The sequence below is a fragment of the Pieris brassicae genome, chromosome 8 (assembly GCF_905147105.1).
Source record: "Pieris brassicae chromosome 8, ilPieBrab1.1, whole genome shotgun sequence".
NCBI lineage: Eukaryota > Metazoa > Arthropoda > Insecta > Lepidoptera > Pieridae > Pieris > Pieris brassicae.
The window spans coordinates 6348228-6361574 of NC_059672.1; the positions used below are offsets into that span (position 1 = coordinate 6348228).

Sequence of the window (13347 nt, forward strand, 5' to 3'; positions counted from 1 at the left end):
ATATTTTATTTCCGATATTATGTTTTTCTAAATGACTATATCCTTGGTAACCGGATATATATGGGATATGAAATACTTTCCAATGATTTCCAAAATATATAATTTGAAATATAAGAAAAATAATAATTTAAAAACAAAATTGTATGAGCATTTTACCGCGTAGGATTGTCGTTCGATTGAACCATTAATAGTTAATTTAAAAGCTTCAATTGATCTCCATTACACTTATAAAAGTCTGATATTAAATGAGCGAGCCGTTGTGATCAAATATTATTGATTGTTTGGACCAAAGCGGGTTCTATCGTAAAATAATTTGTTTCAATTTCAATTGAATGAATTTTCATACAATTGATACGATCTTGTTCTAGTTAGTTTGATTGAGACAATTAATTTAGTCTTCAGTGATTTTTTTATTTGAATTCGATAGACACATAACATTGTTTTGTATTCACTTTATTACTTCTGTTTTTGTACGGGCATTATCACCTAGCTACATATCAAAAATGACCAAGCGAATCGTAGTAAATTGTCAAAAAGGGTAAAAAAATCGAAATGAAATCTTCGTTGAGCAAACATATCTCGCTCCGCAAACACAATTTACTTTGAAAATTATATTTGTACCAATCGGTTTTCGATGCGACTCGGAGCAATTCGATTAACGATCAACTAATTATCAATATTGCTTTCATGTTGTTTTAATTAATCAATTAACATTAAATATGATTAAATTGTATTATTTGTGTTGCGTTATGATTATATTTTGTGTAAGAATTTACTTTATAAGTTATTAGAGCAGTTTCCTAGTAGCTTGAGCATTCGTGCCCTTCTGAAATCTAAGGCCGTCCATTGGATTCACGCCTGTGCGCCGTTGGATGGACCTTGGTCGTGGGATAAAGGAACATGGACAGGCGTTAGACTCAAAAATCGACGGTGTGTCTGGCACAGAAAGTTGGATTATATACTTGAAAAAAAATATCACGAAGCAGATCTGATGCCAAGAACTAAAGGTTGCAGCGCTACTGTTATTTTTTTGGTACACGAGGAGTTGATTTAACGAACAATATTTTTTATGTTCAACAATATTGTATTACAGGCTTCTGCTTCTTTATCTACAAGATTCCGGTAAAGTGTTTTGAGTGGGCTTGCTAGTTAACTATCGGCCGGGATTGATACGCTTTTTATTGACGAATTCACTTGACAGCCAGCTAGTTTCACATACCGGTTTGCGCGGTAAAAAATGCCTTAAAATAAAATTACATTTGATGTTGAGCGTTTTTTGATTGATTGCACTCTTTAAGCTTATTAGTTTTAATTCAGTTAAGGAACAGTTTATCTTCGAAGCAAATCTTTAAGAAAATATCTTACTAAACACATTACTCCTATCTTTATTATTTCCGAATTCTTCATATGTTCCCACACTTAAATCAGAGATAACAAAAATGGCGACGACAATCTCGCCTTTAGTGCTACAAGCATAATAAACATTGTTTTTTAAAACTCAATTCTATAGAACATTCCAGTGTTTAATGAAATAAGTGGCTGAATAAGATTTTATCTACATTTAGCAGTCGTGAATAGAGATTGAAGAGATTTTTAAAGATAATGCAAATAATTAAATATTCTCTGTGGAGTATGGGAACGTGTCTATGGTTTTCTAGATCCGTTTTATTGAACATAGACACCGCTTTTTCGTTAATTAGCAATACAGATTTTGTCGCGCTCTTTAGGAAGATTTTGGGCAAGCAAAATAAACATAAACTAAGCCGAGACGATAATATTTAATACATAGTATGTACATAATATCGCCACTGTCACTCTGTGAACATATATAGATGTCGATTGTCGAAGAATAGTTAAAACGTAGTTAAAAGGTTAGGGCAAACCTGATTCATAAATATCTTAAACGCAAACGATTTATCAATGATTCTACTATTCTCCAATGACAACATTTCCTAAATTTTGACATTAAAAATAGCAACACCGGTGTCAAGGTTGATGCAGTCGGATGCTGGCAATGGGTGGGTGTAATGTAATGGGCAATACAAATAGGATTAGCGGTTAGGGCCCCACGCGTGCAGACAGGACGAACTAATACAATGCATTGGACAGTTAGATACATATACGTGCCAATTGTTTGGCTCATCTAACATTAATACTTACTGGGTAAGGCTGAAAGGTCTTTCAAAGTTTCCTATAATATCTAAAACATTAATCATGATAGTCATTGCTCTGGGTCTGATAAATTGATTTTCTCCATCTTCAGTCGGTATCTCATGTCTGAGCAAGGAAACATCTGGAGCGGACAATCTGTTTCCACCGGCTTTTCCAGCGCCTCTATAACAGTTTAGGACGGTGAATCACTTGATCAGTTGGTGAACGTGACGTACGTGATCTTTTGTCTTCTGTGTTACCAACCACGATAAGTTTCTCTCGCATCTGCGCATTGTATAGCCAAAACATAATATAATTCATTGTCGACATATGGTAGAGATTAATGTTGATCATTTTAAAAATTGTGTTAATTATACAGGCCTTAGATGATTTGAATCACATTGTCCGTTTTTGCGATCTTTCTGATAGTTTAATCTGTGGCTCATCATTGCATGGTAGTCTGAGACTGTGACCATTCAGATTAAAAAATAACAAATATTTCATTCGTTTTATATGAATATTATAAATTTGACGTTATAGGTTTTTTAGAAGTTTTCTAACAAATAATATAAAAATTTCGACGAAGTTGATTTCGTTACCAGTGTTTTTAAAATGAATTTACCTATTAAATGCACTTCATAAGTAACCTTAAGGCTTTAACACACTGGTTATTACTTTTTAAAGGCGAATAGTTGTACATTTTACATAATTATGTATAAATATATAACAAATACCTTAGCGATCAGTGAGTTTTATTTGATATAACAATTGTGGCAACATTACCAATAAAAATATCACCGAATTATATAACGGCGTCCCTATACGCTGACGTCAGAAGCATCGTATGCGCCCGCGCATCGTTTAGCCGATTCATAGCTCCATTAATGTCATTTACACGGACAAATCGCCGTCGATCCGCACGTGGGTCACTAATATGTGCAATTGAATTTCATTGCCATTTTCCTCTTAAACACGTTACATTTAAATTCTTAATGCCTACGCAGAATTAAATTTGTATTAAATCACAAATGGTAAAGAAAAAACCACATAAGAGGGATAATGTTATCATTGTGGTTAAACCTATAATATAAAGATTTGTATTTATGTGTATTTGTCATGAAAATATTTAAAACTCGACTTATTACAACAAAAATGCATATAGATGGTAACAAAGTATAGGTAAAGTAAGCTGTATTTATTTACAAAATAAAAAAGGCCTGCAGCGTTGCCGAGACAAGCCGGGGTAGTCCTATACACAGATATAGCATGCTTGTAAGTTATATAACATCTGATATTGTTTAAAATCAAATAAATTTATTAAATACAAGCGTACCAATCCTTAAAAGGCCGGCAACGCAATCGCAAGTATCACATAATCGGATGAGTCACCTGCCTATTGCCTATCGGTATTAAACGTCTGTTTGTTGTTTCATGATTTAGAAGCTTATTTTTTTTTAATGGCAAATACCATTTTCATTATAACAAAGGATTAATTTGGTAACGATTGTACTCTATTTTCTATGGATAACATAAATATAAATAAAGATAAATGCTTCAACTGTATCACATCTTAAATAAATGGTTGACTTCAGGTTAAGTTAAAATGTAATGTTCTACAATTTATGACAGTTACAGTGGACAAATACAAAGTAACAAAAAAAATACATTTAGACACTGTAAAGAAATCTTAACTTTAACTTAATAATTACATATGTGGAATCGACTCCCGGTGGAGGTCTTCCCGTGGAAATACGATCTCCAATTGTATAAAAAATATATACTGTATAGGGGGACAAGTCAGCCCCCTATACAATAAAAAAAAATATATTTTTCGATATTACATGCACTTACTGGGTGCCTAACTACACTTTTATTAAATGTATCGGCCCACATATATCAAGCTCTGGAGGAGGAGCCATTCTACTCATAGAAACAAGTTCCAGAAATTTTGAAATTCTGTTCAGATATACTTTATATGCGACTAAAATAACGGCTAGATACTCGATCGTTCAGTAAAATCATTTTAATTTCCTGAGGCGGGCTGGTAAGTAGTGATTGGAGACAACAAACAATCCGCTGTATAATTTCCGTGCACAATTATTGTCTATTTAAGACCTTGATATAAGAAAGTCACAATACAATTGACAATCAGACTGCGAATTAAATATATGATTACTAGATCCTAGCCGACAAACGGCTGTACATTAGGATTCAAAATGCATTTCGCCTTTGTTATTCGTTAATGTTTGCTTTTGTCGGTATTATATCAACGTTTTGTTTTTGATTCACTTGTTTTAACCTTCTTATTAAATTAAAATGGATAAATAGGAAGTGGCATGTCCTCGCTGTATTGTGATTATTCGTTGAGCAAGGAGAGCACCAGCTCTGGAGTCACTGGTACTAAACTCCACGGCCCAAGAGTTTCCACCCAAAAGCTATTTTAGCTTTTATATAGACGATGAATGTTGTATATAAAAATTATCTATTTATATTATAGATGATTTTTATGTGATATTGCGGAAAGTAGTGTTTATTGAATAGGGCTATCCAAGGTCGTCGCTAGCCATGACCATGATACAGACCATGGGATGGAAGTTCTATAAAGTGTAAAACTTCAATATGCTCTGAACTGTGCAAAACATTTTATAAACATAGTGACAAATTTTTATTAACTTTTGGCGCTTTAGGAAAAAATTATGAGAGTACATTTTTACGAAGCGCGCGCACACTGTCACGAAAAAACCGACACCCTGAAGCACAGTCAACACTTTAACATAAAAAATGTCAATTTTTTAAATTATGTACAAATATTTTATTTTTATATTAACTTTATTTAACTAGATAATGCGTTATAAGAAAAATTAATGTATTAAATTCCTTTTTTCTCTTGTATGTTTGGTTGGTTTTTATTGTATTCAGACTTTGAATAAGGCGAAAGATAAAATTTATAAAAATATTTTTATCTTGTTACGCCAAAGAAGTATAACTTCTAACGCGTGTACATAAGTACAGACACAAGTTTTTTATTAATTTTGTATAAGTAATTAATATAATGATTATGTATTCTCTGACGACGGTTTTAGGAGCTTACAACGAGATTACTTTAATTGATATCATAACTAAACACTAGTCGAAGTAATAATTATTAGTGAAGATGACTTTTATCTAAAAACGAAAGTTTAGATTTAATAAAAATAATTTATACTTAAGCCTTATTTATTCCCTGAAACAATGATCCATATTTACAAAAGTACACGCAGAGTAATTATAGGCCAATACGGAGAAGGATATATAAGGAGGACCAACTAGCGTAGATGTATATATAATTAGTATTGATTTAGACACAGGAAAGGTTAGGGTCAGATAAGATGGGATTAGAATAGGATATAGATTAAGATTAGAAGTTCGTGAGTATATATTCTGTATTTTTGCAGCTGGCGAGCGGTGGAGGCGGCGGTCGTGGGCTGTTCTGCTACCACTGCCCGCCCAGCTTGCCGCCGCACCAGCATCGCCTGCCAACCCTGGAGTATCCCTTCACGGCCTCACACCCCTGTGAGTACTCTTACTCTTTGAATATACATATTTCAAATAAACTTTTAGTGTGATAAAGGTTTTAACCCAACCTCCAAAGACAATTTGCGACAGGCCTGATCTAATATAATACAAATGTTACCTTACGTGACTATTTCAACACGAATAGACGTTATTGAAGGTATCGCAAAATGCTTTTGTCTACGGCCCTTGTTGAATACCTTTGAATGGTCTTCGCAGTCGAAACTTCCGCTTCCGCTCCGTCAAATCCACTACGTTTTTGAAATAGGCGGACCAGTCCTCCTATTTCGGGAAGGACTATAGTAAATCGTTTTATAGTCACACAAATTCGTTAAATATTTGTTTTACAAGCCTTCGCGCTTGTATCTAAATAGTGAAAACGTGTAAAATATGAAGGAATGCAATAAAGATTTAAGTTTGATTGACGGAGCTTGAACACCCGAACTCAGGGTTGAGAATCTTACGCAATCCTATTGCTGACGTTGCAAATATCGTTATCAATAACACTTTATTTAGTATAAAATTTGCTTAGTATTATAAACTTTATGTTTCACCTAATAAAATAGGAACTCTAAAACTACGAATTGTAACTAGAGTAGCGAATTAGTCTAATCGAGACCTAAGCATATCAAGTAGCCGGCTGGCACAAACTTCGCTAATAGCATTGCCGAAGCCGCAAACGACGTTATTGCCAGTTAAGCCATGTTTCGATTGCTAACTCGATTCCTTTGTTATTTTGATTCGATTTTAGTTTAAAAACTATTTATAGCCGTACATCACAATGAGTTTAATGTTAAATTAAATAGATAATAAGAAGACCACTAAACATAATGGCTAGAATGTGCGATTTTGTTTGGCGACAGGCCTTTGTTATTATATTTTTGAACCGTTAATCCGATTACAGGGTGTTATATTATCATTCTCTAAGGTTTGCTTTGCTATACTTAATAGTTTTTATGATCATAAATAGTTCAAATATAAGAGTATTTTAATTCTCTAACTTTGATTTTGTTCCCTTTGGGGTGCGATTCAAAGGCACCAGCGCTAATTACAGATTTTAGTTAGCGTCTGGTAGATAGTAGGTAGTCGTGTCGCTAGAGCTGTTTTCTTGCTCAACGAATAATCGCAGTAGGTACAGCGTGGATATGCTGCACATTAAAGGTACAATGCCGAACTTTTTAAATTTGTTTTAATAGTCTATTTATCATTTTTTTAATTATTATTATTACTATGTAGGTTAAGAATATTGCTCGTGTATGCCGATCGCACCGATTTACAGAGGCCACACATTGGTTCTAGTTCGTACAACATGTTTCTTTGATTTTTTATGTGTGGCCTAGTTGGTAGGCCTATAACTAACTGAGTAAATGACACGATATGTCCATTCACGCGAATATTGGTGTTTATTATAGGTACATTAACTATTATATTTATTAATTTTACTATTTTTTTTTGTTAATTATTTATGTTTTAAAAATTAATGTAAATCTAATACGTAAGTTATTTTTTATAGACAGCGGTTAAACGCCCAGGAAGCTCATCTGATGTTAAATGTTACCATACATTGGCACTCTCAATGCCAGAGGGCTAGCGAATGCATTGCCGGGCTTTTAAGATATGGTACGCGTTATTATTGAAGGACCTTAAGTCGAATTGGTTCGGAAATACTTCAGTGGAAGGAAAACTGAAAGTAAAAGTCAAAAACCATTTATTCATATGGTAGCACAAGGTACAATTATGAATGTCAAAAAAAAAATACATTAAATGCTTCTAATTTTACATTGAGGTACTGCCAGTTCTCAAATCAAGGGCGTAGAACGAAAGAGAAGAACTGGCAATAAACTCTCCACCCCTCATTTTAATCGCCAATATTTTTTTTGTTTTACACAACGTTTGTAAGGAGCTGCAACCATTACACCATGTTCCACATGACATCTTAAGTAATAAATAATAATAAAATAAATTAAAAACAAAGATTTGTCACAGAAAAAAAAATGATAACAATTATTTATTACAAACAAGATGATAATTTTTATTCGGTCTTAATAATATTATATTACCTACAGTAATCATAGTAATGGGACACTTTTGAAGGGATGAAAGATGAAGGTAGAATACCGATGTACTAACCAGATTTCTTCCAAATAAGATCTTCGTTATAAACGGCGTTTAAAATCAGTTTCTTTCGTTATCCCGTTCACGTGTTCGGGGGGTGGTAATGTGCTAATGAATAGAAGGCAAGGGTGGGTGGGGTGGATGGGCGGGGCACCCCAGCTCCCTGGGGATTGGTCGCCGGCGGCGCCATCTATTATTCATAAAATAGTTTTTGAGTCGCGCCGCTGCTCGCTTTAACTCTGTTATCCAAACTAACTTAATAAGGATCATGTCACTTTAGATTAGACACATTTTTTTACGAAACCTCTGATCAAAGAGTAAGTGAATTACGGTTTTATTTTATTAGTCTAATGCTAATATCAATTTGGTTTGTTTTAGAAATATTTTAAATAAAATAACTATAGGATATTCGAATATACAATTATGTATAGGATACGCTTTCACACAGTTTTTATTAAGTTTTGGTTTTACTTACATATAAATCGAGTAGCTTGGATTTTGTGGCAGTTGATGTAAATTAAAAAGCATTTCATTAAATCTTTACGTTCATAGGTGTACATTGTAATACCAATATGATAACTAATATGTAAAATCAGCCGGTAATTGAGGTATTTCCGAACCAATACGGCTTAGGGTACTTGAAGAATAGAGCGTTCCTATTCTGAAAAGGCCGTCAACGCACTCGTGAGCCCTTGCAAATTGAGAGTGCTCATGGGCGGTTTCAATTGGTTTCAGGTGTGGGCCGTTGAGCCACCTTTAATAGGGTGAGGCCTCCAGCCCGTTTGTTCTATTAAAAACGATTCGGTTTTTTTAATACTTGTTTCAAACCAACTTATACGTACTATAGTAATTAATACATTCAGGTACAATTCGTAAATGAAAAGTATCAAAAAATCCAAAGTACGAAATTTGAAATTCGTTATCTCTTTAATATACATTATAACCATAGAGTATAATAAAGTACGTTTCTACTAAAGCAATAATGCAGTCGCGGCTAGCCGTTTAAACTTTTTCTCGCTGCACTTAAGCCGGCCACTTCCGGCGGATGTTGAACACTTTTTAATTTCCGCCGCCGAGGGATTTTTCTACAGCCTTGATGAACTCTCAATTATTAATATTCAATTATTGCATATTTATAATGCTAAGTAAGAGGCTTAGGTAAACTGTAAAAGTCGATTTTAACAGAAGTTCTTAACATTTCATAAAGTAATCACGGAGCGTGATATTTCATTTATTTTATAAGTAGATATTCATTACTTAGTTGTCGTTCTAGATATTGTGGATATTTGCTAACAGAACAATATACTCGTAATCAGCTAATGATAGTCATTTAAATGTTATTATAATTTTATTTTAGCTTTATTATCATGAAGTTATAACTAATGTTAGCTAAAAGTGCTCCGAGCGGCTTGATCCTTTGGCGTTGCGTAGAGATGTGGGGTCACTCTGCATCTTGTACCGCATTTATCATGGAGAGTATTCAGAGGAGTTGTTCGGATAAATTCCTGCAGCTGAATTTTATCATCGGACGTCGAGACCGTTCCACGACTGAGCGTTTTTCAAGGCAATTTTTGCCGCGCACCTCCGCTATGTGGGACCAGCTGCCCACTGAAGTATTTCCGAATTAATTCAACTTAGGGTCCTTCAAGAAAAGAGCGTACCAATTCTTAAAAGGCCGGAAACGCACTCGCGAGCCCTCTGGCTTTGAGAGTGTCCATAGGCGGCGGCGTATCACTTAACACCAGGTGAACCTCCTGCCCGTTTGCCCCCTTTAAAAAAGTGATACATTAAAAACATTAAGTATTTTGGAAAACTATCCCATTTTACTATATTATTTAATAGCTAAAATAAATATTTACTTGACTTAATTGAATTAATAAAAACAAATTAAACTGGCGTCTGGTTTATCTTCCGGTACTATTGACCTACTAGTGGCCCTAGAACTGGTGATTTCATCGCTCAACGAATAAGTATCTACTAAAGCGAGCGTTTAACTGCCACAGGCACCAATTTTTTTTTATTTTTATTAATTACTATTTACGTTAAGAACATTGTAAATACTGATAGTTATGTTTAGTAAATTACGTATGACCACCCCGTGGAAGATGATGAAAAGTAGTTATATTTAAGTGAAATATCGTAATGTCATGAAACGTTTCAATTAATTCATCCCATTAGCGGCGTTTTCCGCTAAACGACGCTTTGATAGCGAAACATCGTTAAAGTTAATTATTTTGAATTAAAATATTTTATGTTTTTATATTTAAATACTCGAACGAAATTTATTTAAAATTATTACTGACGAAGATATTTCCGCCACGTTCATACTGAACACTTTTAGGTGCGCAAATTATTCATTGGAGCTATATTTTGTATTCCTACTTCTTCGTCTTTTTTATATGTTTACCTACCTGGAGGTTGATATTAAATTGAATCCAGAACCTTCCATACACCATGCATGATTAATCCAGAGATTTCCAACCAAAAATCAATTTGTCTCAGACAATGTGGGGCGCTAAAGACCGAAAGTTATAAATGTAACGCCATTATTGCCGAAGACAGCTGTAATCCCAAATGTTGAGGGCAATTTTGTCCTATAATGTCCGGAATGATATTATCGACAAGAATAATAGAGAAAGAGTCACCCTCAAGTCATTGATTCTACTAGGGTCCATATGATTTAAGATTATTAAAATAATGTTCAGTGAATATAAAAAACAAAAACTCGTATTTATTTTTACGAAAGTCAGAAAAAAGTTTTTTATTTTTAGCCCGTTCTCAAATCAAAGTAGTCATGAACTGGCAATAAACTCCCCGCCACTCTTAAATCGCTTAGTTTTTTTTTAATGGTTGCAACTATTACATCGCTTCATTACATATTGAAGGGATTAATTATAAAAAAAATTGTTCGGTACGATCAGTAATGAAGTATTCACATCATTACAGTAATATTCACTATAAAGACGTACGTACGTAATAACAGATAAAAAGAAACTAAAAGCAAATATTAAGAGTAATTAATCACAATTCTTGCTCTAAAATTCATAAAAATTGTTAAACAAAAAAATACATCAGTCAAGATTAAACAGATGGAAAGAATATATTTTTTTTTTTTATTCAAGTTTACCACATCATACATAGTACTAAATCTACAGCATATTTTACAAAATCTTTTATCTAAATCTAAGGTGTTTATAGGTAGAAGACTTTGAAATAACCTAATTGGGATCTAATCGTATGGGATTGGGGAGCGTATACCAGAACTTCATGGCGGATATCCGAAAGACTTGCCTAGTGTGATATCGCTGTGAGATGTTCATCTATCAGCGCGATATGTAACTAACAAGGATATGCCCTGTATATAAACGAAATATCAAAGCAATATAAAAACATTTAAGCCACTCAAGTGGTTAAACAGTAACATATTCACCCTACGGGGGTGCCACCTCATCAATTCCCATACTCAAAGAGAAATATATAATAATGTCTGTTAGGGCGGCGATTTAGCACTCCAACGTAATGGGCTGATGTTTCCGGGCTCAATGCTACTTTATTGCCACCCTACATCGGCATTGATATTTTAATTTCGTGTTTTTTTCGGGTAAAAAGCTTTTGTTTTCAATAAATAAAATAAATTTCTAACAGTTTAATGTATAGAGTAGTGTTAGTTCGCATTAGCGTTCGCGTTAGCATCTCAGAGGTTGTTCGAGTCCTGTGCGACAATGCACCATGATTAGATTACTCATTATCAAAGGATAGGCTTAATAACGCTTATTATAATGTTATAACACAAGAAAGCTCTTTATTACGTAAAACTTTTACGGATGTTTAAAATATACTGGTATAATGTCAAAATCGATATTAACTGGAAAAAAAACCTATTTCCAATAAAAAGGAGGTCTTTCTCAGTTCGACGTTTTTTTTTGTAATGTGTGTTCACGGATAACTTTGTCGCTTATGAACCGATTTTGTCAATTAATGGAGTCAGGAGAACAAGGTGAATCAAAGCTTTGAAAATATATGCAAAGTCAAAAATATGAAGAATTACTGTTTCGAAAGTAGTTTTTTTTAAATTACACTTCATCTCAAGTCGTCTTCTCATTTAATAAATATATCTACTGGTTTAGTAATCGGATTCCCAACCATAAATAAAACTATATATACCTTATCACAGTGGCTGCCTGGAAGAGATCGCTCGACAGCGATAAGGTTCCCTCCATTTTATTTATTTTATTTGAATTGTATTGTTTTTCTGTATTACTGCAACGAAGTATAAATAAATAATATAAAAATTTAATTATATCCTTCATTATATTAAAAACTTAATTTATCTTTACAGATACAAGCTATTCTTATCATCCGGCAATACACGATGACACATTCGTGCGTCGGAAACAAAGACGAAATCGGACAACGTTCACCCTACAACAGGTAAATTAATATTTTATAATAACATGGACGCTTAAAAGATTCTAATAAATGGCCACGCATTGGTCTAATTTCTCTGAGTATTTTTACGATTCTGTATTTATATATGTATCAGAATCTAAATATTGTTTCAACAAATTCTAAAGCAAAGCGGAGCCTTTATAGAAAAGAAGACATTTTGCAAGTTTAAATGTATACAAGACGGTAAGCGTCATAACAATTCGTGATGATTCTAAGTAATAATTAAAAGCATTTAAGCAAACAACTATAGTTCTCATTTATTAAGAAATATATTTTTTACGATAACTATCAAGATCATTAATGTATACATTACTAATTCTTAACAAAAGTAATTTAGCGATTCACGGCAATAATCTTTTAGCACAAACTATAATAGTGGCCTATAATGAACCCAGTCAAAGCATTCCATATGTAAAAAAAATGTTTAGAAGTTTTCAGCTATGGTATTGAATTGAGATTTAAAAACTGACTACAAATTCGTAATAACCTTTCGAAAATTATGTCCTGTAATATATAAAAAAACAGTGGTGCTACAATCCTTTAGTTCTGGGCCTCATATTTCTGTATGTTTTCGTGCTCAATTGTCAATTTTCTAATAGGCAAGTATGTATCAGCCTTCTGTAACTGACACACACTGACTTTTGGGTCTAAGGCCATTGTATTCCTCACAATGTTTTCCCTCTCTGTATGAGCGAGTTAAATGCGCAGATAAAAAGAATAAACCATTGGTGTACAGTCGGGGTTCGAATCTACGACCTCATGGAAGAGAGTCGGCCGCTGTTGCCACTAGACCTGTTCCACTACTCTATAAATGTTCTAGATATAGATGTTTTTTTAATAAATTTCTTTACAGTTGGAAGAGTTGGAGACGGCGTTTGCCCAAACGCATTACCCAGACGTGTTTACTAGAGAGGATCTAGCTCTCAAAATTAATCTCACTGAAGCTAGAGTACAGGTAAGAGTATCCTAACATTTTGTCAATGTACATAACTTCCAGAGCAGTCTGTGCTAGCTACATGTGCCTAGACAAGATGGACAGGTTAATGGTTCGAACTAACGTCGACTGCTTTTTAAAAACAA

General features: G+C 33.7%; 1 protein-coding gene across 1 annotated transcript in view; it reads left to right on the forward strand.

The window, feature by feature from the left end:
• LOC123713182 (WAS/WASL-interacting protein family member 1-like) overlaps positions 1-13347 on the forward strand; it is a 66899-nt gene that overhangs the window by 6131 nt on the left and 47421 nt on the right. Inside the window, exons 2-4 of the mRNA XM_045666730.1 lie at positions 5586-5703; positions 12158-12249; positions 13121-13222. The gene's annotated coding sequence lies outside the window, so the exon portion shown is untranslated. The remainder of the gene's footprint in view (positions 1-5585; positions 5704-12157; positions 12250-13120; positions 13223-13347) is intronic.